The following is a 27,820-nucleotide window of genomic DNA, read 5'->3' as shown; positions in this document are numbered from 1 at the left end:
TGGGCCCTTTGGCATGGCAACACAGTTCGCTACGGCTTGAGCTCAAAGAATAACTTCAGTAGTAGTGCACCAGCCACCAGAAGAGGACATAGCATACGCTCTACCAGGTTCACAAACGCTCAGCTGAGATCAGTGATATTGGTGGACAAGCAATCTTATATACCTTTTCCGTACTATAAGGAGCTGTGCAAGTTGGCTGGCATAATGGTTCTGAGTTATAAAATATGTAACTGTGGAAACTATATAACGTACACTACTTGTATTGATTTTTTTCTTTGTAAAATCTAGATGTACACCTCATAGATTCTTAGCTCCCTGGTATTCCCTGCTTTATACCCTACAGTTGTTGATTTACACCGGCACTCTGTGTGCCTAGTTTACAAATAATGAAGTTTAAATCTACAGTCAGAAGTGATTCAGACATACTGATAGCTTGTTTTCCTAGAAGAATAAACAGTACTTGCGTCACCTTAGCAGCCTCTTTAGAGGAAGTGCATCAAACGGTTAGTAATTATTACATAACAAATATGTCATAGTGGGAATCACCAGGTGGTGCTCTTACATAGTCTTACGGGTTCTTATTCTTGTTCTGTGAGAACTGTTCATTCTCTGAAGAAATTCTTGTAGTGTTGTTAGTTGTGTGATGTAGTTGCTTTTTGGGGGGAATTCTGACAAGCAGCAAGGGAATTTGCTCTCTGCCTTCCAAGTCTCTTACTAGAGTCAATGCTTGAGGCCAAGACTGTGAAAAGGGGGATTGCATGTACGTCATTAGTGACCACCTCTGTTCAAGGACTAGCTGATATAGTGTAAAATAAAAAAGATACACTAAGTAAATACCCAGGAAGTGTAAGGAGCCAAAATGAAAAGCTCCAGTATTTGCTACCCCCTCTGGACAGGGATGATAATATAACAACAATATTTGTAGGGCCTTTCTCCACAAAGAATCCCAAAGGCTTTACAAATTATGGATAAAATTCACCCCTGTGCAAAGAGCCTACACAGGGTATATGCATCACGTAGGGGTTAAGTAGGATCTAAGTGGTACCTTGGCCTTTGCGGTCCATCTGCACATGCTGATAAACCTCCCTTTGCATGGACGTACCTACCGTGGGAAAGCAACTACCTCTGGAGGGAAAACTGGTTTAACAGGGCCCAGTAACACTGTGCCACAGGTTTGGAAGAATATAGTACTACAGCCAAACACACAATGGGCAGATTTTTGAACAGAAAGAGAAAGTACTCAGTGTGGAAGATAGTCAGGACACTCCAGTGATGCGCTGCCAACAATTTAACCAGAGACTTGCGGAAGTTGCCTACCTCTTTGTCTGTGATAAACCTTGTGCGCTCTACAAAGGGAGTATATACATGCAGAAGGAGAGTAGAACAGTTCTTCCAAAACCTTTCCCCTGGGCACGTAAAAGAAATGTCTCTCTGGCTGGGAGGATTTAGCTGTATTTAGTGTTCCATCCCTGATAATTTTAACACGGAACTCCTGAGAGCTCCCTCCAAAACACTGTTATCCCCACCTTGTGAAAGGCTTATGGGACCTTTTTATGACAAGGCCTCAGGACCCTAGTTTTACATCTCATGTGACAGACACAGGAGCAAATTCTGGCCTCTGTAATGCCACTGCTGCATAGTTGTAAGAAAGGCCAAGGTTTTAAACATACCTAGTGATTTTGGGTCCCCAATTTCACATACCTTTAAGGGGCTTGATCTCCAAAAAGTGCTGAGTACCCACTCTCTGATTATCAGGTTCCTTTAAAGACTGTCCAACTGAGCACCTAAAATTAAGACCCCCAAAAAGCAGGACCCATTTTTGAAAAGCTTGGGCAAAATTTGTCTGATACCTTTATTACACCCAAGGGAGAGCACAGAGTTCAATTAAATAAGCCTAAGTGATCAAGTTCTTCATATATTAAAATAGCAAGGTAAGCAATACACAGTCTAGGTACCACTGAGCAGCTCTTTATGGTTTCTCCTTATGCCCTAGCTATAAATATATAGGACTAAGTTCTTTCAGTTACACCTCTGCTATTTCCACAGAAGATAATGGAAGTAGCCTGGGTACATCTGAGGGCAGAATTTGGCCCAGAGAGTCTGTGCTAAGGCGAAATAGTATTCCCTCTTCTGACTGCAGAACTGTTTGGACCATTGCTCTCTCTTGTGTTTTTAGAAGGATCAGGTTGTTACAGAGGACTACGTTGCCCCTTTATGACATGTTTTTCCTTGTTAAAAATCAATTCTTTATTCCAATCTTACCATTGTGCATCTGTGATCAAAAATTAAAGTAGGTTTGGGCATTTGATTTTTTGTGAGCACAGAATTAGGTGGTGGTTTAAAGGTGCTTTTTGTTTGTTTTTGGTAAAAAAAAAATTATGTTAAAAATGGTGCCTATTTCCTGGCAGCTAATTTGTATGAAGAAAAAACAACAACTAGCCAACAGTATGGCTCCATTTCATAAAATGCTTTCTTAAGGTGATGAGCAGCTTTATGCTAGCTGGCTTAACCTGGCATTAAGCTAGCTGGCTAGCCAGAGAGAGCCCATGGCACTGAGCTTTAACTAGAGGTGTATGAACTCCTTTGCATGTTTTTAGAATGTCAACATTATTTAAAGGAACGTCACTTTACACAAATAATAATAATACCTAGCTCTTAATAGTGCTTTTCATTTTACAAAGGATGTCAGTATCGTTATACCCCTTTTAGAAATACAAAGTACAAAAATGTTACTTAAGTAAGCACTTGGTTTCTATTCCTGTTTCAGCTCCTTACTCACTGTCTTCTCTTGGACAAGTCATTAACTTATCAGTGCCTCAGTTTACCCACCTGTAAAATGTGTATCATTAAAGCTGGCAATAGGAGTTTGAAAATAATTTTGACAATTTGGAGATATTTTCATTTTGTAGGACTCTAAAATCAACCCACGTTATGCATTTATTATTATTTTACAGAAATTAATCATTTAGCAAAAACTCATTTACAGTAAGAAAATGTGCTTGGTGGTAGACCAAAAATTTCACCAGTGATTTTGGAAAGAATTATGCTCAACATTTTGGGCGGGGGGGGGGTCAGAAATACTGCAGAAAAGCTTGTGGAAAATGGAAGATTTTAACAACTTTGAATGAAAAATTTCATTTTAGAAAACAGGCCATTTTTTGACAGAAAAATGTTTGGTGTAAAACATTTCAGCCAGGTCTATGTATAGTGTAGGATGTCTAAATTTTCAAAAGTGCACGTATTTGGGTCTCCATCTTGAGACACACAGGGTGAGATCTGCCGTATCTTAAAGAGGCCCAAAGTGCTGTCTAAATTATACCAGTCCCTAGCCTCGGTTTGCGAGAAGCTGGGAGTGGGTGAGAGGGGATGGATCACTTGATGATTACCTGTTCTGTTCATTCCCTCTGGGACACCTGGCATTGGCCACTGTCGGAAGACAGGATACTGGGCTAGATGGACCTTTGGTCTAACCCAGTACGGCCGTTCTTATGTACCGAGGTCTGCAGAGCAGCCCAGAATCAGGAGAGCACAATGTGAGCTAAGCCACCATAGCCCATCTTCTCCTGGGCTGCAATTGCTGTGCCTCCAAGAGAAGCCCCCGTGGGTTTGGACCTTGGTTTTTTCCCTTTCTTCTGAGGATACATGGGCATTCACGAGAGGCTTCTACATCAGTATTCCCTCATTCACTGAGAAAAGGGTACTAGGAATGATTAATGTAAAATATGCCTGATCAGAGGAGGAGTCCAACTGCTCCTGTAAAAACTTTCTCCATATGCAGCCAGAGCTAGCTGTCCCTTTGCAGGCATACAACTCCTGGGAGAGTCATCTGAAGTTTTTCCCACCCCAGCTAAAGAGACCCCTAGCCAGGTCTACACAAGAAAAATCACCCTTTGCTGACTATGGGTTTAGCTCCATTTCAGCTGCACGGTGTTTAAATGGAAGCGCAGACCAGGCCAAAATGTGCTCAGCACTGGTTAAATAACCCTGTGGTTAAGACTTGTTCTGAGCAGGTTTTAAGCATCCCTTTCTCCAACAGTCATTGGGCTCCTGCTCTGCTTGCAATTAAACTGTTTGCAGCAGAGCCAGTCTGTGCTGAACCCTTTGCTGACACCTGTTGACAGCCCTGGGTAATTTTCTCAGTGTAGACCAGGCCCTAGAATTTAGTTCAACGCTACTGCAGGGGCTGCAATGCCTAAGGAAGTACCTGAACAACTGTTCCTATTTCCACCCGAGGACTATTTTTTAAAAATGAGAATGTGTGTTTGATGTGCAATAGGATTATTCAAAAGGCACAGAGACTCTCAAAATGCCTTGTCAGAGCCTGGCTCGTATATCATCTATCATCTAGTCCTTAAGACATATTAAAATGGATTTAAAAGGACATTTTGCATTTTCTCTCTGTAAGGAACACATTACGGAGGCATAGACTTTTGTTTTAATTAAAATAGGTATTGAAATCCTCCATGAAGCTTCAGTGGAATTGTTAAAAACTGCAATTTTCTTATGTGCAGCGCAACCAAATATATTGTAATAGTTATTTTGCAACAAGGCAGAAGTCTTATTAATTTAGTTCAATCAAATCAAAGCTACTTTAATTTACGAAGCAATAAAATCCGTGAGCATCACTTTAGATCAAAGAACAGTGTAAACAAAAGTGGAATGTTTATTTTGTACAATGGTCCATAACTGCATTTATGTGATTTAAAAGCTTTTTGAAGCATGGGATAATGTTACATGCATATAGAATTGTGTGCTTGTTATGGCTCATTACTCTCCACAGAGACCAAAAATCATTTGCTATTCAACTCCTACCTTAAATATTTCCTTTTACATATAATTTTTTCCTCTTGCTTTAAACGGGATCTGTATGTTAATTTTTTTTTCCAGAGTTGTGATGCAAGATCATTTTCTAAAAGGGATTATAAAATTTTGTACAGTAAAGATCTAAAGAAACTTGAATTATTCGATTTTGGATGAAAAGATTATTCAAAGGTTTCTTCAGAGATAAAGTGATGCGTCCCCTTATCTGGAGCCTGATACTGCAAGGTGATGAGTAACTCAATTAAGCTGAAGGTGCTCAGAACCTCAAAGAAGGCATTCAGCAGAGCTAGGTGATGTTTGTTGGCCGAAATGTCCCCCCCACCCCGATGAAAAATGCTGATTCAGCGACACTCAAATGTTTTGTGAATTCATGCCACTTGCGCCAAGTTGTTTTGGTAAAAAATCCCCCAAAAATACTGAAAAAATTCGAAACATTTATGTTTAGACATTTTCAAAACAATACATTGATATTTTGGCTCAAAATGACTGTTTTGACATTTCCTTTAATTTTATTAACAGACAATCGAAACATTTAACTATGGTTGAAATTGAAATGAAACATTAATTTTGTCAAAATTAAACCTTTTGGTTTTGATCTGCCAAAATTTTAAAAAATTTCCTGTTTGGGTCAACCCAAAATGTTTTATTCTGACTTTTTTGGAATTGCCAAGTTAATCAAAACATCTGATATTTGGACAGCTCCAGCACATAATGGGGAGTCAGAGTCAATTCCCGTTGAAGTCATTTGGAGTCTTTCCATTGGCTCCAACGGGAGTTGGTTCAGACCCTATATGGCAAAAGTCAAAATCTATATTCAAGGAAACCATTGCAACTTATTCAGTATCAGTGATGTAAGATGGTCAATTCTTCTCACATGAAGGACTGGAAGGACTTTTTGGTTGGTGAGAACTACAAGTATCAGCAAGACCGGAAAGAACTCAGTACCTCAAAGGAAATGCTCTGCACCTCTCAGGTTCCAGCTGTGTATCTGCAAACATTTTGGTGCAATCATGACGAATGTACTGTACTTTGGAAAGAATAAAAAGTATTTGCATGCTAACAACACTGTGCGTACAAGAGAAGAATCTCACTGATTAGAAAAGGACAGTCACTCACTTTGAACGTGAAGGTTTGCACTGTATTTTCCTGTCAAGAGTGCTGAAAACTGTATATAGGTTCTCAACAACCATAAAATCCTGCCTGATGTGAGAAGAATGGAGCATCCTGGAAATCGAATGACCTGTCCAAACTGTGAGCCAAATCCCAGTCAGCACTGTAACTAACATCAACATATCATATTCCCTTTGAAAGGGATCTGTTTCTCTATGGGTGAGGATCTTGAGGGGAGATAGGACTTTTTTTTTTAAAGCCTTTTTTCCCCATTGAAAATCTAATTCTGACCAATAAAACCCAATGAAAAATGTTAATAAACATTTGGAGTCTAATCCCCCAACCCAGTTTTTTATCCACATTTTTGTCCACATTCCAAAAAATGTCAAATTAAAAAAATAATTAAAAGTATCATTTTTTTTTTTTAATTCTTGAGCCACGTTCTGCAATGGAGTCCCTGGATTTACACCATTGTAACGGAGATTGGAATCTGTCATGGCGAGTTCAAATTAAATGGCAAAACCTAATTTAATAGCTCTTTTAGCACTTGGACTACACAGTCGCATACCTAGCCATTGTTGTGTATTGCCTCTATAAACCTAAAGTGGTCTCAGTCTTAAAAACACTGCCACCTCTCCGATGTATTGAGGTCTGTGAATGAACAAATCTGTGTAAGTAGTCTATGCCACATAGTACGTACCCATTGTTTTTCTAGTTCATAAAGTCCTTGCACATGTCTCGCTCTTACTGACATTCATGCAGGAGTAAAGACAATTAAGGTAACTGTAGAATAACTGTAAATAACATGCAGTAAGAGTTATGTGACAAGGGCAACAATAATTGCTAGCTTCTTTGTTTTTTATTGGGAACAGCTCACTGGGAGCTATCTGATTGGTCTGTTTGACTGTGTAACAACCCTGCTGATGTATGCCTTGCCCTTCTTAGATTCTCTTTCTTGGGGCTAGTTCTCTAGAATTTCTTGAAGACTCGATTTACCTGGCTTTTCATCACGTCTTTTTTTGCCATCTCTGCTGACTTGTCTTCTTGCTTCTACTTCTGGGCATCTCTCTACCGTTAAGGGGATTCAAACACTAAGCAAATCAAAGGCACCAGCACTTAGTGTTTTAATAACAACACCTGTAAGCACTTAGGTTCCCTTCAGGCTTATGATCCTATTATATATATCATCCTCTGGCTTACCAAAAAGCAAGGAGTGCTTTACGAACAGAAATACGCCTCAAAGCATGAAAGGTTTGAATACAGAGTATAGTTAGATTTACTCATAAAGGGCCAAAATCAGACTTCAGATAATGACAGGAAGATCCCTGCCTGTGAAGTCAATGGGAATTGTTTGTTCACATCTGAGAGCCAAATCTGTCTTATAGAAAACTGATTGATTAGGCAGTGATCAAACATTATAAATGCTTTTGTAAAACTAGTGAAAGGCCAAGACAACTCTGCATCTCAGTCACTGCCCAATCTGGGAATATGGAGCCTTGTGCAAAAATTAGATTGCCCTGCATTTTTAATAATGTGTTAAAAATGGTGTATTAATTACTGTAGCCACCTAAAAAGCCCAGCAGGTATTCTTTTTCACCTGCCGACTGACTTGTTTCCTGCATGATTCATCACATTTTATTTACAAAGGCAAAAATACAATGATTCAGCTGACCTGTCATACTGTCCTTTTGGTACATCTATCAGCGTTTAGCTCTAGGTCACACAAAGCTGGGAAAACCTGTTGCTTCTAAGTTTATTTAGTTGTGAGCATTCCTAGGTGCAGAAGCAAAGCATTTTTACCCCCCATCTTTCTACTATATCCCATCTCTGTCATTCCTTTTTATTCTACGTATTTGATGGCAAATAATGCATCTAAGAAGAATTTAATATTATAAAACCTAGCTCAAACCCTTAACAAGGATATGTTGAGATGTAGTCTGATTCAGAGTCCACTTAGGTCAGTTGTGTTTTCATGGACTTCAATGGGCGGTGGCGCAGGCATTGACTTAATAATTAGGCCATATTCTGCTCTCAGTTACACTGGTGTGAGGGAGGGTAGAAATTGTCCCAGCGTGTGCGCCCATCAACATGTGTGTGGGTGTGTAATACTTCTGAACCTTAACTCTAGTGGAAGATCTCGCTACTGCTACAGAAATGATATAGCTACACATATTCTATAGATCAAATGCAAAACTACCAGGTCCTTTATCATTCTGAACATTGTAACTGGCCTTTTACTTATTAAATGCACAAGGAATTTTTTTTTCCAATTGTTCTTGAATCTGGTACTTTTCTTGTTGCTATTTAAGATGGCTTTATAAAAAGAGGAAACTTCAATGGCAGCAGATGGCAGATAAGTAGGAATGGTAAATAGTTTTAATTACTGCATAATGTAAGTGAGACAATAAAGGGGAGAGAGTGGAAGCAAGCTGCTGCCATGGCAGCCTTGAAACTGTTGCGGGACCCAATTTGTCTAGAAGGCAGCATGTGTTGCTTTTAGTCTTAGGAGGGCTTTAAAAGAGAATGCTGAAAAATATTAATTGCATGGCTCATCTGCCCATCCATCTTCACAACCGAGTAACACGCTTTTTTAATTTCAGGGGAATCGTTTTCAAATGGGAATCATGCAAATGAGTATTTTAGCTATTCATTTGTTTTACTGCAAGCGCTTTGTGAGCAAATGGCCTACAGCTTGCAATGAATTAAAAGACACGGGCACTGGAGACCGATTTTTAATACAAAGTCTTGACACAGAGACGACCCCGACCGACAACACAGAAAATGTTGGCATAGCAACTTTGGGCATTTTCATGCAAATTGGCTCCTATATAGATGATACGAATGCAATGTTTTCCTTCAACTAATCATCATAAAATTAGTTTCACTATATTTAAATGCCTCTACTTAATGCATTATATCCATATGCATGAAATTGCCTCAGCTAATGCAGTACATAAAATGCCAAAGATACAATGAATAGCCAAATTGCAAGCAGTTATGTTATCTCCCATAAAAACTCGTTTTTTGTTATTGAATGTGTGGGCCCCAAAGGCATCTATCACAAATTGCTATTAACACGCACACACGTGCACGCAAAACACCCATGTTTAAGTAACGTTAAGGTTGTTATACAATCTAACAAGCCAACAAATTTAAATTTAAGGCTGGTGCTCCATTTGTTGCTGGCTCTGTTGTGCCTAGGTATTATTGTTCATGCTTTTATATATATATAAAAATTATATTATTATCAGGCCATATATATATATATAATACATATATATATAATACATATATATAGTGTACTATCAGGTGCTATATATATGTGTAGCCTGATAGTACAATCCTTACTCTTAGACATAGTCCTATTGATTTCAAAGGGACTACTTATGTGAAGATGGATGATGGTGGTACCATAAACTTGATCCTAGAACCCTTAGGATCAGGTTTATGGTACCATCATCCACTGGTCTGGGATTCTTGCAATAATCAGGTCTGATGGGTTAAGAGGAGGAAAGAACCACCACTTTGAATTTCTTTGCTTTTGTTGGATTTTGGTCATAACCCTGATATTAACATCACTATCGTTCTTAGTGTGTAGATTTTATATTATATATTTAGTTGAAAAGTGGCTAGGAAAAAAAAATCCATCAGGAAGGTGTGACTGTTGACTGGTCTGCTCTGTTGCTACAACTGGTACATCTGTCCTGGTCTTGGAATCATTCTTTAATGAGGGCTTTTCACTTCAGTTTGGGTTCTTCACATTTTTTCCTGTGCAACCCACATTGAAAGCAATGGGACTTCTGAGCGTAGACCAACTGCAGGATGGGCTAACATGTTCCTATCCTCTTTCCATAACTGCAGCTCCCATGGATGCTGATGGGAAATGCACATGCATATGGTGAGAACAGACTCCCGGGCCCCAGATGGGCCCTAAAATACTATGCCATTTTTGTTGTACAAAAATATATATGGTAGCTTGGAGGGATTTCTTTTCTTGGCTAAATAACTTCGAGTTTTCTATTCCCTGCTCCACCAAACAGAATCACTAATCCACAATAGGGGCCTGACTCCGCACCTACTTAAATCAGGAGAAAGGAGCCTATTGGATCAAGCTCTGTGTATGGGTGACTTGTTTGGTTTTGGTGCTAAAAAAGTAACTATCTGACGTGCTGTAGGAGCACACTTAGCATGGTCCTTGTGTTCATATCACTCCTAAAATGTGTCATATAGTTGGGACTCAGAAGAATTCATAGCATTTGGTTCACATGATTCACTCTCACTCAAACAGAATAGAAAGAGACATCTTCAAATGAGACATTTTCCTTTGGAGAGGGCTCAGTTCAGCACCTCCACCACTTTCCCAGCTAAAAGTGTCAGGCATAGGGGAAGGATTAAAGGTCACATTGCAAATATATACTGGCCCCTATGAGATATTGGAAACAATAAATCTTTAATAAACCTTCAAACCATGTAAGAGAATGTCTGGGGAAATCTACACTAGGAAATGCTCATTCCATCAGATCCTCCCACTCGTAGAAAGAACGCAAAGGGAGATTAATGGTGAAGTTGCTCTTCTACCCCTGTAATTACTCAAAGGATGTTTCCTCATATCTTTGACCTCTGATGGTGTGTGTGGGAGTGGGACGGGGCAGTGCACTCAAACTGGAACATCATACCCATATTTCTGGGAATAGCAAAAGAGCTGTTATTTTTAACTCAAATTTATAAAAGACATTTCTATGGGATGTAGTTTGACAACAACCTGTTTTTTTGTTGTTTTTTTTTAAACGAGCCAAATCCCACAGTTCTTATGAAGGACCCAGTAATGCTCCCATTTGAAGCAAATATAAAACCTCCCATGAACCTCATCAGGGCACAATCAGTCCTTCCTCATTCTACAAGAGTTGGGGTAGAACGCTCCAGGGGAACAGGGAGCCACTCAACAGCCTCTTGGCCCTGGAGAGGAGAGAAGCTGGCAAGACAGGGGAGTAGAGAACCACTGGGACATGGAGGCCCATCTGTGGTTCGCTGCTGTGTGTCAGCAGCTTTTGGCAGGCCTGACACATTCACTACACCTAACATACATTGTCATCACAAGCTGTACCTAAAAGGTGTCATGTAAGATATAATTGGAAAAATAATTCCCTGAGCATTAATCTTCTTACAAGGTGTTTACAAAGGGTTATGAATAAGTGCTAGCATTGTGTTCTAAAATGTGTCAGGGAAGCAACGCGTAAGTGCAGTCTGCCCTAGACAACCACATGGGTATTTGCTGGTCATCAGGCACAGACAATGATGGCCTATTTACATAAAAGGTAAACAGTCATCAACCTAGTGAGTGGGAGATATAGCAATTTGTGGGGGTCTGAACCTCAAATGATATGTAATTGAATCAACCGATTGTGCACAATATTACTGTATTATAAAAGTGTATTGAGTAAGAGCTTTTCTGAAAGCTAGTGACACACTGGTGATGAATATCGTTGTAAAATGTCTTGTATTAACACTACATGAGTAAACATAGATGCTCACTGATACGCTTTAAAATCTGTGACCACAGACAGGGAGAAACATGTTTTCCCCCAGACAAGAGGGAAGGCAGCTAGCTATTTACCTATCTCTAATGGAATTTAGCTAAGTGACACCAGAAACAAGGGAAGCCCAATTTACATACGAATCAGCAGGGGGCTGGGGAGTCCCCAGGAAGGGAAGAACAGGAGGAGGTTGTCCTGAGTCTGGGGACATATATGTTTGGGAAGATATAAGAGAGAGAAGCAGCCATCCTGGCATCCAGCACTAGACAGATACAAGGGGCCAGGCTCTTACAAGCTGAGAAAGATGGTCCTTCAACCAAGGGGGTTGAAGTCTCTGGGAAAGGAAAACTGGTGAGGAACCTGCCTTGAGCAAAGATTATAAATTTCTGAAGTTACGCCTCAGCCATTAGAAAGTGTATTTTAACTTTAATTTGCTTGTAACCATGTCTCCCTTTGTTTCTTTTACTTGGAGGAGATACTCCTCTGGCCCTCACCAATCAGAAAATGAAAGCCTCCCTTAACATTAAAGTAAAGCAATAAAGTGAAAGGGGAAAGAACAAAGGTCCTTCCTTTGACAAGGGATCAAGTCAGTAGCAATAGGCCAAACCATTGACTCTTGTAGGGGGCCAATATCTTCTTTAAGAATGAGGGAACATCCCCTCCATGTACTCTGTTCCCTGTCTTTCCTCTCACGGGGGCCACGTACCCCTGAGGCAGCAATAACTCCCAGGCTGCAGTTTGGGAGAAAAGAGGAACTGTTCTGGGGTCCATGACTTAAAAACGAGATTGATCTTGATGGAGAGCTCCTGGGCTGCTCCGTCAGTGAGGGGGACTTGGGTGCATGTTTGCGTGTTCGTTCTGCCATCTGGCAGAACTGGGCTCCACCCTCAGATGACAGGCCTGTCAGTCTTTGGGCAGGGAGCCCCCATTCACTCCCCCCCATCTCCCACACCAATGTACTTGGGAAGGCGGCCACTTGCTGCGCAGAGCGGAGGAGGCGCGGTCCTTGCCCAGAGCCCCTGTCGTCATCCCTCAGCTGGGTGAGGTCACAAATTACACCCCTGGGAAAAGAGCATAGTTGGGCAAATATAGACAATGGTGCTACCTGTTGTCCAGGTTGAGCTCCCCCACAGAAAAAGAACTGATCGCTGAGGCCACCAAGCCCGGCTCTGCCCTGTTCCGCCAGTGCTCTCCACTCCGCAGACACATCAGCTCCCAGGAGTTAGCCCTATAGCACCAAGGGTACGTGTTCTGTTAGTAACTACAGGGAGCACTTCTTACTTTACCCAGGAAATGGACCCAAAAACGTGGCAATTTCTGCTAGCACTATAACAGACATGACATCCTGTTGATCTGCTCAGGTAGTCATTTAATGGAATCTGGCTGACAAAGAACCAGTGCGTTTTTAGGTCTTTTAAAACCTTGCTTCAGTGTGAAAATAGGAGCAACGATATAATGAGATTTGATTTATAGTCTATATTTGTATAAGAAAATGTATTCAGAATGTCCTTAACACCAAATCCTCCTCAGCTGCTGCTTTATAGACTCGGGTATCTTGAATCATAAAATGATTCCTGGTCAAGTGATATTTAGCATCACTCGACATACCTTGAGCTAAAGCTCATAATGAACACAAGAATAGATCCAAAGTATTAAACAATTAATCAGAATATATAAAAAGTCAAGGTCTAGCATATAACAGATTGTTTTTACTTTGCATTGTATGATCTGCCATTGACAACTGATTTATAATATGTTTAGCTCCATAGAATGCAATGAATCCTTTGTATATATTTCAGTCACTTTTCCAATGAAATTATTACATAATTTTGCTGCTGAATTAATTATACAAGAGAAAACACATTCATTAGGGGCCTGATCCCAAAGAAATTAATGGGAAGACTTCCATTGATTTAAATTGGAGTTGCTTCAGACCTTAAGAGAATAATGCTGTAAATATGTATCTTTGTAAGCAAGCAAACATAACCCAGAATAGTTGGCTGCCTATCTCTGAAATATTCTCAGATTGTAAATTAACTAATCTGATTACAGTGTCCAATTTTCGAATACTACAGCCATGTCTCCTTGGTGGTTTGGTGCCATTTGCACAGAGATAAAACACCTTATCTCATCACTCAAATACTAATTGCAAGATGATTTAATTAAAGTATATTCTATTTCCCCCAAGTTAGTTGTATTTCATATTGCTCTAGTAGGAGTAATTTGCTGAAACTAAGCACGGCAAGTCACTGTGAAGTTTTACAGGTGCAACTGAAGAAAAAAAAAGCCCCAAACCTTAATCAGCACCAGAAACTACAATGGTTGCCACTAGAGCTTGGTGAGCTATCTCTAGTAAGCGATTCCTTCAGCAAATGCTGCCCTTTTTTTCTGTTTGCAAATTATCTGCCAACAGATTGCTTTTTATTAATTTGTTGGTGATTCACGATTGCTCGATGAACACTTTACGCGAATGCATTTGAGCAAGATGATATCGACCAAGTTGATTTCATGACCATTACCTGGACACACCCAACACAATTTTTCTCAAACACATTAGCAACAAGTATTCACAAGTTGCTCACTTTCTGCAAATATTCTTGCAAGCAAAAAATCAATCAATTGCACATACAAATGGTCATGGAAAATGAAGAGGTTTGGGGACCGTTAAAGTCAGTTCACATTTTCTTATTCACACAGATGTCTGGGAATAGCACTTTCCAGTTCTTGCCAAATTTTAATTACTACAATAAAAACAACAAAACAACAACAACATTTATTACACACTGGCATTTCTCCTTTCTTGAGGTATCTGTGGTGTTTACTATACTTTGATATGAGATACAGCAGATACTGTAGCAAAGACCAATATCAGTGTTGATATTTCATGGTGACCACTATATATCTTGCTTGGCTTTATTAGTTACTTTCTCTTCTCACCAACACTTTCTATAAAACAATCCCGACCATATGTAGCTATCAGGACATGTATCAGGACACCCATCACTCAAAGGGGTGGATTGCAGCATACAGGGTAGAGCAGCAATGGATTGCACTAGCAGGAGCTCAAGGGAGTACCAGTAACCATGGTAACTGCATCTCCCCTGCAGCAGCATCCACTTCCTTCTGTGCCTAGCCATCTCCGCAGGGGCTGGTAGGGAGGATATCATGGATTCGATTCCTCCCAGCCTCCTTTGGTTTGAGAGGCTTGAGTAGCTGGGATATGTCTGTTTTCCTATCTGAGCTCAAACTCCGAACTCGGAGGCCCAATAGATATGGCGCGGAATAGGATTTCTGAAGGTTTAGGAGCATAAGTCCAATAAGTCATTCAGTGAAGCAAGTTTGAAAATCCCATCCAACCACAGACTTCTGCAGGCCCAGGGCAAATTTTATTAACTTGCATAGGGATCTTCCCCATCATCCGATGGCCTGGAGGACTCCTGTAAGGAGATTTGCATTGGCACAGCTGAAGGAAACTGGAAATGATTTCTTGTGGGAGGATGGGAATTTCCCCATTTGTACCATTCTCCATTGATGGCCCTGTCACAGGAAAAATAATCCGAACATTTACGGTTTTGCTTTCTACCAGGGCCAACAATTTGTCAAGCTGTTAATTCACTTCATCTTACTATTCACAAGTAAGTGCCTCCAAGATATAGGCAATCATAATTTTTATTACTAGTTATTGTAACACTGAAGTCATATTCATCTCCATTTCACCCTTGAGAGCCACACAGCATCAAATTAACATTGTAAGCAAAGCAAGATAGATACACCCCGGTATCTATTGCTGTTCTTGAAGGGTCTTGCTTGTAACTGATGAAAGTTATATTTACAGCAGTTTGGCTTACACTCTTCCATGGCTACCGAATAGACTCAAATTTGTGTTAGCTGTCGGAGTCAGAGTGCTCCCCACTCAATAGAGCGTAACAGGAACATAACATGGGCACTAGCTAGTTCATTAGGGTCTGATCCAATGCCCAATGTAGTCAATGGAAAGACTTCTATTTACTGCAACGGGCAGTGAATGGTGAATTCCCGGTATCCATTTGCCTGATAGAGCCTGTAATTCAACTGAGCTTCCACGCAGCTCCAGGAGAGCTTCAGATCAGATGTCACATCAGCAAGGTTTACTCTTCATTGTGTAGTTGTGTTGTAGGCTTCATTGTGTAGTTTCTCTTACTGCAAATATGCTCATTTTTTTTTCCTTTTTACTGCTGTGGCATGAAAACCTATATTTATGGATGCACAGTGAAAATATTCAACAGTTTGATTTTAAAAAAAGAATGTAAAGAATTTCACTTTGGATCAGTATGAAATACATTTTAAAACAAGCAGTTTACACCTAGAAACATGATTCATGAAGATGTATCAGCCCTAGCTGAATTTGGTAAATACAAGTTAGTTTTTTGTTTTGTTTTTTTTTAAAATTCTGATACTGTACTGGGTGACAGATTTTCAACTCTATTTGAACAAGTTACAAATGATCAGATTTATTCCCCAATATAATAACTGGAGATGTCCCTTTCTCACCCCTCTGAACCATCTATTCTACACACAACCATGCAAATTCCCTTTTCTGGTATGTGTAGGTTGCACAAAAATCTTAGAGTTATGACAAGGCAAAGACACGGACTAATTCACGTTTCCTCTGGCTGCAGAGACTCTGTTTTAGAATTTACCAAGTCTCAGATCTCTCGGAGAAGTTTGGATTCCTCTCCCTGCAACAACAAACACTGTACTCTGAAAACATAGGGAGGCTGAATTTAGAGATGGGCCTGACCCAGAGCTGGGAGGTCAGTACAGAACAACTGGCTGATGCCTAAGGCCCATGCCTTCCAATGCAGCAGGAAACTGACCTGTTGATGGTACTTGCTGTGGTGTGATTTGCTTACATAATGGTGTTTGACGGTGGTGAATCAGTTCTCTGAGTGCTGCCTCCACAGCGCCCCCGCACCCTCAATGCCAGCAAGGTGTGAACGTTTCAGTGATGGTGCCCCCTGTCATCTTCAGGTGTGTTCCCAAGTGCCTGCATGTTGACAGCTGGACAACTCTGGACATTTCTGAGTGTGGATGGGAGCTGTGCGGGTGCATTTGACTGTAGTTTAGACTGAGCCCTACAGTTTTGGTGGGTGGGGTGAGACTTACATTTTCACAGTCTTCAACCCCAATTTTTTAGGATTTGGGAGAAAAATCATTTCGGGAATGTCCACACTCAGCTGGTACTTTTGATTGTTAGGGTCTGTTATGGCCATAACACTGGCAGCTCAATTGGATGCCCAGCTAATCCATGTAAGGGGTGGTAGATCTTCATTTTCAGTGGGAAAATATGGCCCTTCTCACTCAGTCCAAACCCCACTGGGGACACTGCAGAGGTCAACTCACAGCCTGCAGATTTCCCTGTTGGGAACATGAAAGCATTTGGAGAAATGATGTGTCCACACTGAATCCTGCTGGTTAGTCTCACTTCTGCTCCATATAGCCCACAGACATTTACTGTATGGTACCCCTAAATTCCCTGGAGAGATGGCACTGGAGCAATAGGATGTCAGAAAAGGAAAAAAATCGGGTGCTCGTAGGCCATGTGGAAAAGGAGGGATGGAGGGTGGTTAGCTGAGGAGTAGATTAACAGGATCTGTTCATAAAAGGAAAACGGGCTACCTCAGTGCTGGCCTCTCCCACAGAAGCAGGGGAGGGATGACCACATCTACCATTCCCCTTCCCTGCTCCAGGGAGCGTCCAGGTACCTGACAGATGGTTTTATTTTGTGCATTCACAGAGATGTTTGGGAGCCCCCTCACTTTACCACATCCTGAGCTTAAGACTGTGTCAACCCTCACCAATGGGGAGTTGTTTATTTGACTGTGGTTTATAGGGATGAGTGCTTCTGTTAGGTCACCTGAAAGGCTTCTTTCCTCCTGAGACTATTGAAATTCAACCTTTCTAGCCTTGTCTCACAACAAATCATCTTAAAACCTGGATACGTCCCGGCTGTCCTATTGTGTACTCTAAGGCAATGATGACATCCTTCTAATGAAAACGTGCATGAACCTGAAAACATGCCTATATCAAGCTTAGCCAATTGCCTTTCACTTGTGCAAGTTCTATAGCGAAGGCTGACACAGGTTTCTCATGCAATTCCCTGTAGACAAGTGGACTCAGTGCTGGCATGCCCTCTCCTGGTGGGGCAGGGTGTAGAAGGTTCTCCTTGTCTAGTAGCATGGGCTGACAGCTGCTCTGGCCCTGCAGTGGTCCGTGTCTTCTCACCACTCAGCCCACCAGCCAAGCTGCCACTGTGAAGTCTCACTTCTTGTGGGTGTCACTGTCTCGTCTAGACGGTGTCCCACACAATGCTAATTATCAACTCCTTCCACCTATCCTGGGCTCGTCTGCATGCCACTCTTCTGTCAGAGTAGTGGGTTTTCAGGTTTCCCCACCCCAGCGTCTCGCAAGTGAATGCAGAACTCCGCAAACAAACCAAACCCAGCTAAAGCAACCTCTGCCCATCTGAGCTTGAGTTTTTAGTCCTGCTGGTTTTTCCCTAGCTCTCTGTTTCTGCTGCAGAACACTGACCGTCAAGGCTTCTTCCCTGGAGTCTGGCCCCTTTCCCAGGGTCTACCAACAGTGCCACCTCCTTTCCTACAGCTTCTTTGGGGGTCCTTTTGCAGAGAGAGGGAACCCTGACCTTCTCCCTCCTAGGTCTTTTCCTGCCCTGCAATTCCTACTATCCTACCTACTGTACATCTCGATTTTACTTTCCTTTTCCTGGGAGGGTCTATAAATTCAACCACCTTCCTTACTAATTCCACCTTCAAATAAGATGTTGCATTTTCTTATTTACACAGACTGATCGGCATTAACAGTGGGTAAAATTGACACCAACTCCCCACACCCTGTTTGATGTGATACAACCTAATCAAGGTCAAAGAATTAAGCTTGTTCACTTAACTGCTGAGCTGTATAGCGTGTGTGTCCATTCGAGTTACTTAAGGCATAATTCTATATCTAGTAGTTCATTAATTTTTTTTGCCAAAATGGGAATCATTTATGCTTATCCTCAACTAAATAACTCAGGTCATAAAAGGTAATACCATGGGTAGTAGAATGTAAACACACACATTCTACCTCAATAAACATGCTAATTTCCAGCTACAATATTCACAAGTAAAATATCCATCACACAGACCCTATTTGGCAAAGGCAGCAGCCCTCATCAGTCAATGAAGTAGGCGCCTGCCAGTTCACTGCAGGAGGCAAATAGTGCAACTTAACTCACTTGATGATGCCCTCGGGGGGAAAACATGAGCTTCATAAATGAGTCTGGAAATGTGATAAAAGGATAATCTTGCATAAATGAGTCTATATCATCATTACCTGCACAAACAGAAAAAGGCCGAGATTATTTGAACAATGTAGTCACATTTAATATAAATTAAACCATAGAAAAACTCAGCTCAGGCCACATTAGCCTGCTGACTTCAGCCCACAAATTCCAGGGAATTCCCAGCTGAGGCTGGTGCATTGCCCTTAATCCATCCCATTCTGCCTAGTTCCTGCAGCACCTGGGGTATGTACCAGGGCATAACCCTTCTCGGACCCTGCAAACGTCTATACACAACGGCGCAGCTGAAGCAGACCACCACTATGAACGTAGTGAAGCTGGAGAGTCACACATCCGTATGGCCAAATTCAGATTTGATGCACAGCAACTTCATTCACTTCATCTATTGACACCAGGTCTGAATTTGGCTCTTAATATCTCAATACAGCTTTGTTGTTCCATTAAAAATCAAAGAATGAACAAACAATCCACCAAAACAGCAACCACAACAAATGGGAATATACCAAAGGCAGCATGCCAAGGGACCTACAGAGTTTCAGAATAAAAAATTATACCAAATAGCCTTTTATACCAAAATGTGTATTATTGGGGCTATAGTTTCATCCCACTTTCCCCTTGTATGCTTGCAAAATTGTCCCTGTACTTTGCAGATAGAAACACCTGCTAAGAATTCCAAGAGCACATGTGCATGCCTTTTCAATAATCTAACACCTCCATGAGAACAAGCGTTGCATCCATACATTGGTTGCATTGGCCCAAAGTTTGTGCATGAAAAATTTCACTTGTGCACAAAGCGGACACAGAAATCCAGCCCATAATTATAAATTCAAAGCACGCACCTGTGTACGAATATGAATAGTCTGCATTGTTTTGACTATTTTATCTAATGAAAGCCAAATTTGTGCCCCAGAAGCAGCTGCAGAATAGAGCCTAGACTGGGCTGTGAAGCTGTCAATGGACTCTTAAGTGGATCCTCAGTGGAAAGGATCCATCTAACAGATGGGGAAACAGCCACCTGACCCCAGCACTTCCTGCCTTGATCAGACCATAGACTGACCACATGCACAGTGTGTTCTTGATGTCCCAGACCAGGGGAGGGCAGGTTTCCTTCCTGACTCACAGATGGCAGAGAGGGACTGAAGGACGAATACAGCCCAAACACTTCTTGGGCTTGACAGCTGAGAAATTTAGCTCAGCCAGGGAGCAGAGGTGAGGGCTAGCTGTGCTGAAAAAACCCAACCCCATTGCAACTGGAGATCAGACGAGAGTTCCACCCTACATACACGCACATGAAACAGGGGCAGGGTATGTGGACCTAGTCCCTCTCTCTCTTGGGAGGATGATGTGGTGCTACTGTCACCATAGGGCCCAGCAAGGAGACGATTTAGCTGGCCCCATATGAAAGCGAATCAGGTGAGCTCACCACCTGCTTGTGGAGTGGGAATGGTTCCCTCCTGCCCAGACTGTACAGGGTCCAACCCTCTCGTGTGAGGCTGGTTTATACAGCTGGCTGGCACTCAGCCACCACGAGTCAGCTCCTTTGATGAACATTCACACTGCGCTGGAGCTGCTGCTGCAGGAGTATGTCTGGAAAACGGTACAATATTTGCATGGCCTGGGGTCCCATGGCCAGGGTGAAATCCCAGAGGACCAGTTAACTTTGTGAAAGAGAGGCTTTTAAACAGCTCCTCAAACCACAATCTTGGCCATTTAACTTCTTCCCTGAAAGTGACTGCCACGTCACTTCAGATCCTGCCCAGGCCTTCAGGGGATTTCCTGCTTTGTAACATGGACTCCACTGAGCTACAGTGAACATCACACTTCCTTCCTGAAGGTCAGGGAAACCTAACTAACAAGAGGGCATAGTCCTGCTCTTGCTGAAGGCAATGGAAATGTTGCCATTTACTTCAATGGGAGCAAGCTTGGGCCCAGGGACTTCACGCCAGGAGCAAACTGTCTACATTTCATTATAAAAACCAAACCGATTTTAAAGTTACAGGGAAATAGAAAAGCATTCAATTATTTTTATTCATCACCTTGATTGATCGGTCCTTCAGCCCTTGTATAGATTGCACCCATCACAACACATCTTCCGTTCTTCTCGTATCCTGGCCTTCCCTCTTCATGTGCGGCCATGTCTTTTCATAATAAAATCTTCCCATCTCTTTGGAGCTCGGCCAAGTGGTCATTTCAGTTCACGTGGATACCACTCGGTGACAGCTGCAGTCCATTGACTGGCAGTGAGCCTCGCTATATGCCCGGCCCATCGCATTTTACTGTGCCTGCTCTCAAGGACGATGTCCTGCACTCCACTCTGCTGTCTGATCACTTCACTGGTGACTCGGTGGCAGACTGAAATTCCCAGAATTCTTCATTCCATTGCCCTCTCCGTGAGGTGCTGCTCCTCTGTCTTCATCAGCGCCCATGTTTCGCTGCCATACAACATTGCTGGCAGTCCTGTGAGTTGAAGAGGCTGGCGCGTGTTGCCTTGTTGATTTTTCCTTGGAGGGCATCCTTGATAGAACTGAATGCACACCAACCTGCTTGCTTTCTTCATGAGAGTTCACCTTCCTGATCGTGGCGCATGCTAATTTCTTGGCCCAAATAGAAAAGGAGTACTAGTGGCACCTTAGAGATTAATCAATTTATTTGAGCATAAGCTTTCGTGAGCTACAGCTCACTTCTTCTATTTGTTCTCTGTAGTCCTCTGTAACCAATAGAAATGGACAGATTCTTTTTCCCTGGCCTGAGACCTTGCACAGCAAAGTTAGGCCTTGAGCTGTTTTTCTGCTCGAAGTCTGTGGTGGGAATGCTGCCCTTCAGTTCCAGAGGCACAAGTCAGTTACTATAATATATCCTAAACTCTTCTTTTTCTCACCAAGAAGATATGGAGGTTGACTCCGACAGAGCAGTGGTTCTCAAACTTTTGTACTGGTGACCCCTTTCACATAGCAAGCCTCTGAGTACCAACCCCCCTTATGAATTAAAAACTTTATTTTATGTTTAACACGATTATGAATACTGGAGGGGAATCAGGGTTTGGGGGTGAAGGCTGACCCCCATGTAACCTTGTGACCCCCTGAGAGGTCCTGACCCCCGGTTTGAGAACCCCTGCAATAGAGGAACTCTCGTGTGCAGTCTCACCAAGTTACGTCCAGAAGTATTTGAAAGCCTGTATGACAAAGCACAAGGCTATCGAACCCCGGATGAATTCTCTGCTATTTTTGATCCTTGTGCTAGATCTCCAACTTGCTCCCGCTGAATCAACAGCCCAGCTCCCACTTATTTCCACCTTGTGGGTTTGGGCCTTAGAGAGCATCCTTCTGACCCCATTTTCACATTGGCACTGGTGCCCTTTGCAATAGTGGAGAGGCAAAAACACTTTGTAGAGGCAAAAAGCTTCTGTTTGCTGAAGCCTTGTAGAGCTGCATGCTGCTATTTGCTGGTGTGTGTGTGTGTATGTATGTGGGTGTTAAAAGAGAGTTTCCAAGCCACCAGTGAACACTCTTGTTTCTCAGCCAGTTGCTTTGGTAAAATGCCTACATGGCTAGCCAAATAAGACTAGTACTTTAAAGAAAGCCGTATCTTCCATTCCAATTTTCAAGTGAAAACACTGAGCCTGCAGGAAGAACGTCCAGTGCATTTTGGTTTAAATACAATGGGCTGTCAGCTATTGTGATCCCCCTAAAGACATTAGACATCATCACTCTTCAACAAAGCGCTTTACTCAGAGGCAGTGTAATCTAGAGCAACAGAGCGGGAAAATCAGGAGGACTCATGGATTCTTTCCCTAGCTGCTGCTCTGATTTGCAGAATCAGCCCTGTAATGTCTCTGTACCTCAGTTTACCCAAGTGCAACAATGCCGGTCTCACACGAGAGCAATGAGAATTAAATTTTAAACATTCTGATTGATTTTAAAGCACTGCTACAAAACTACACACATACCATAATACAAAAGCACCAAACTCTTTGCAAAACCAAAAGGGAGTGCAGCTCTACTTTCTAGTACTGCCCGCGTGACCCCATGTACAGTAATTCTCATTCATGTTCATAATTGTCACTCATGAGATACTCATATACATCAACTTCTGTGATGGGCATGGACCAATCTTTTAACAATGGAAGACGACAGTTTTCCATCTTCTTAGTGTCAGTTTTTTTTGTTTTGTTTTTGTTTTTTTTAACCAACAGACAATTGCAATACATTCCAATCCCTATTTCAATAGGGATTTAGGCACTTAAGAGCCTAAATCTCATTGACAAAGTGCCTAAATCCCTTTTGAAAATTAGACCGGCTCCTAAGTCAGTTAGGTGTTTTAATGCTGAGCACAGCAATGCCTAAAGACCTCTAAAAATCTGGGCCTTAGCTGCTAAGGAGTTAACTGTGATTTTAAAATATGGACATTCCTGCTGCTGGAGAAAAAAGAAAGCTAATAAATAGAGGCGCAGAAATCGAAGTTGCAAGTCTTGGCTGAGACAGGAGGGTTCTGTGCCAAAGAGTGACATGTTTAAGCTTGTGTATAATTTTAATCTACATGTTTAAAATACTTTTCTCTGTTCTGTAATTTAAGGGTTTGCAGGAGGGGGCGAAATTGTCATTATTGAAAACATATATTTCTAATCTCCAGAAGCACGGTCCATAAAGTTTGCTGGCTAAAAGTGATGTGTGTTGAATAGTTGGAGTTGGAAAACATGACTCATAAGAGCGACGGAGGTATAGCATTTGGAAGGATAAAATGAAAGCCTAGCATGGCTCTCTAGAGAAGAGGCTGAGTCTTTGAAAAAAGCCCCGCAGCTGGGTATTTAGAGAATATGGACAGCCAACATGAGCCCAGACTCAGGATGTTACAGGCACAGAGCTGGACCCTAGGCAATGCAGTCAGTCAACCAAACTAAACTGCCTTCCAAAGAAGCAGCTCATATTAATGACCATTTATCCTATTCGTTCTTCAGGGAAAGTTCAGGGTCAAATAGGTTTCTGCCAGGATTTGTAACATCAAACCAACTTCAAGAAAACCTGCAGACGTGCCGGAGATGATTTTTTTTTTTTTTTGCTACTGTTTATGGGCGAAATGACCTTGATTATATTCCACTGCTGCAGAAATCAGCCCTCCCCCCACTCATTCGACATGGGCCCCCAGTGAATTTGGCGGCACAGAGCTGGGAACCTGACTGAGGGTGAACGGAAGCAGAGGGAGGGACCCACTAGAGGTGTGCGAGAGATGGCTGCTTTGAGTGGGGGTTGGACCAGATGATCTCCCAAGGTCTCTTCCAACCCTAATCTTCTATGATCTCAGTGCAGAGCTAATTCACGGTTGTGTGAGGCTGGCGGGTCAGCCGCTCAGCACCAGCTTGCCTGCTGCGCTTCCCATCGCAACAGTGCAGATAGCCTCTGTGCACCGCTGCCCCAGACGTGCTCAGGCTCCACCCCCCTGCTGCCTGCCCCCTTTGGGGTCGTGCAGGGAACGGGGTGCAGGTGCTGAGCACGGAGCCCGTTTCTCTGCCCCATGAGACTGCTGCCTGAGCACCCACGAAGCACACGTGAACATCAACCCTCCCATGGGGAAGTATTGCCTCTCATCAAACCCAAAGTTTAGCTCTTCAGGGAAGCTTTCCCCAGCCTGGGTGAGACTGATAATCCATAGCTAACATCAGCTTGCTCAGATGAGGAAACATGGACTAAAAAGTTATCCTAAAATGAGGAAAGTAGGCGAAGGCGACGTGGCCATAAAGGTACCTCTCTCTTCCTGGAGCGGGTGGGTGACATTGCATCAGACTTCCTTTATAGTCTTCTTTGGACCAGCTCCTGCCTTCGGTTTCACCCCTGCAGGCCCATGAAAGCACACGACCTAAATCCTGCAGGAAGTCAGGATGTGGCTCTTTATAATCTACAGAATAGGCAGCCCAGTAGCAGCTTCTCCTCACCAGAAATTCCCCTCTTTTCTTACTTCACATTTTTTACTGGTAATTTTTAATGCCTGTCATAGCATTAGTATTGTAGAGACCCCAGCGTCTGTAGGGACCAGCCATTGTTTACAAACATCTAGATTTTAGGAACTGAAATAAGAAGCCTCATTATCAGAAGGGCTGAGTGGCTAGAACTCGCCGACAGCTGGACTGGTGGGGAGCGTGGGATTGGGTGGTGACAAAAACCAGCTGGGTTCCTTTAGATTCTCCACCTCCCAGCCCCAAACTCCCAGGAAGCTGCCTTCAGGGCTGTGACGGGCAGTGCCGCTTCAGTGAAAGGTTCTGGGATGAGCCCTGGCTTCCACCATGGGAGCCAAGCAAACACCCTTTCCAGGGAAGAATTCATAGGAAACACCAGGAGTTGAAAGCCACAGTCGCAGCGAGCCCTTGAAACAGTTCACCCAGAATGATGCAGGGAAGGAATGGACGGAGACCGCAAGAACAGGCCATTGAGAGGACAAAGCAATTGTTTGAAAAAGAGCGGTTGATGCGTCCTTTGACTAGGATGCCCTTCCCCTATTACAGTTCTCCCCAACTGTTCCCTGAGAGCCTCTCCCATCCAACTGCAGCTGGAGCCCCTGGGCCTTTAAATCTTGATTTAAAGGGCCCTGGTATTTAAAGGCCCTGCCTCTTCCCATTGAGGCCACGCCTCTTCCAGTTGAGGCCACGCCCCCTGCTCCGGTCTCCGGAGTACCGGTTAGTCCTTTAAAGTTACTTTCACCCCTGGGTTCAACCATCACCTAGCCACACAAAGCAACAGCAAAAGACGGCAGCCCCGGCTGCAGAGGGATGTGGTCACAGGAGGCAGCGACGCACTCAGGGCGGCGGGGGAGCTGACGCTGAAGGAGAGCTGTGGAGCAGCAGCAGCAGCCGGCGTACCTGGGCAGCTGGCACCAAGGTCAGCACCAGGACAACCAAGAATCTCAGCCCTCCGCTGCCCTGATGTAGGAAAATCAGAAGAAACAAGCTACCAGAGCAGCGTAGAGGATCAACAGGGCGCGGCTCAATCGCATGAAGTCAGCCACCGCGTGGAAAGAAGTCCCCTACCAACAGCAATGACACAAACAAGAAGCTGGCCCTGCTCCCTCCCGTGAGCTCTGGGGGGAACTCGGCTGCCACCTCATCCACCCCTGAGCAGGCCGCGTGCCCAGTGAGGCCCAGGCCAGCCCCTTTCAACGTTGGTGCGGGTAGTGGGATAGAGTGACTGCTGCCCATTCACTTGTGTATGGGGCGGGATGCCCAGCCCAGAGTGGGGGAGTGGCCTGGCCACAGCTGAGCACAGGACAGTGACCCAGCCCCACTGGATCTGCCTAGAGCGCCTTGTAAGCTGTGGAATCTGTCTGCCTTCCCTACATCGGCCTGGCCAGCCCTCTCTCCTCTCTTCCCTGCTGCCTGCATCTCCCCGCCAGGCTGGCAGTTCTGGGTGGCCTCACCCCCTGCCCCCGGCTGGCATACCCCTGTTCCGGCAGCCCAGGCCCACCAGCTTGCAGGACTCAGATGGCATCCCACTGACCATGTCGCCCACCCTGCTATAGTGAGCTATGTACTAGTCCCCTCTGACCCCTGAAAGTCAGCAAACGCGAGCACAAAAAAACACAACAAGAATTTGTTAAAGGGAAAAATGTAGCAACCTGCACAGAACTTGGAGGGAGGAGTACAGGTTTCAGGAGGCACCAGGAAGTCAGTCAGTGTGCACATGGCTAGAATGCTAGCTGCAGTTGCAGCATCTCTGTCAACGGTTCTCTTAATAAAGAGCCAGTTTAGTTTTACAAGCCTGGAGTCCTCATGTTATCACCCAGCATGCAGGATAATGGAAGTCTCCTCTCCACATATGAAGTGTTTGTAGGAGAAAGCGGGGCCTTTGCATTGTAACTTCTGGATGCAGAGACCCCATGCCAGATTCTGATTTCTGCTGCACTGGTGTCAATCTAGAGGACCTCTACCAAAGTCAAGGGAGGGGTACCCAGATCAGAATCTGGCCCCATTTGCAGAAAGGCAAGCATGCCGTGAGAGCGCAATAAAGAAAGTCTGCCCATCCTTTCTCAGTAAGATCACTGACTCCACTATCCGCACCAACCCTCAAGAATGCCGGATCTTGAATCATGGTGCAGGTAATTCTTAGGTCAAGTACTTCCAATATATTCTGAATATGTAGCCAGCTGGAAAATGAAAATGTTGCCGTGTAATCCTTATTCTACATCTGCAGGTGTTTTTCCCAGCCAGTTAATTCTTTACACCACGGAGCAGACTTCAAGAGAAACTGTTCATTCCTTTGTCTTGGGCATTCACAGTTGATAATTCTACTTGCTTAATCGAGGCCATTTGGGAAAGTTTTCTATGTGCTATTTCTTCAACTGGTCTCAAGGCAGAGGGAGTTACAGTTCATGCATTTTGCAGATGATTGATTAATGCTGTGTCCTCCTTAAGCTCATGAAGAGTTGCTGGAATACAAGATTCAAAGACAATGATCTGTTTTCGCCACCCTTTTGTATTTAAAGGGACACGGTCACTCAAAGTTGTGGGGAAAAAAAAATTTGTTTTAACCTAGCCTCCCCCCAGAGTCTGTTTGTGAAGGTCTTTAAATGTGTGTTTTTCTAAACCAGTGGTTCAGTGCCTAGCATAATCTAACTCAAAGCGGGGGGTATCCACTATTAACAACCCTGCAATAAGGAGTACAGCTCCTTAGGGTGGATACAGAGAATCTTGTACCTCTTCCCATGCATCAAATGCCCCAACAATAACTATGTGGGTGAAACCAGACAGTAAATACACTTGAATGAACTCACACAGAAAGATTATAAACTTACCACCCATAAGGGAACATTTTTCACAAAGCATTCACTCCACATTTGACCTTTCAGTCCCCATCCTCAGAAGAAGCCTGCGTAACACCTATGAAAGGCGAGCCTGGGAACTTAAATTCATAACTCTGTTGGACGCTAAAACGAATGGACTGCAGAGTTGTGAAGTGCCCACTTCATTTTAAGTGGTCTACTACAACATGCGTGAACCCCTTAGGCTTAACCATCTGTCCCACCTTGTATTTAG

The sequence above is a fragment of the Eretmochelys imbricata genome, chromosome 10, assembly GCF_965152235.1.
Source record: "Eretmochelys imbricata isolate rEreImb1 chromosome 10, rEreImb1.hap1, whole genome shotgun sequence".
Classification (NCBI taxonomy): Eukaryota; Metazoa; Chordata; order Testudines; family Cheloniidae; genus Eretmochelys; species Eretmochelys imbricata.
Note: the sequence above shows the minus strand (reverse complement) of the source record.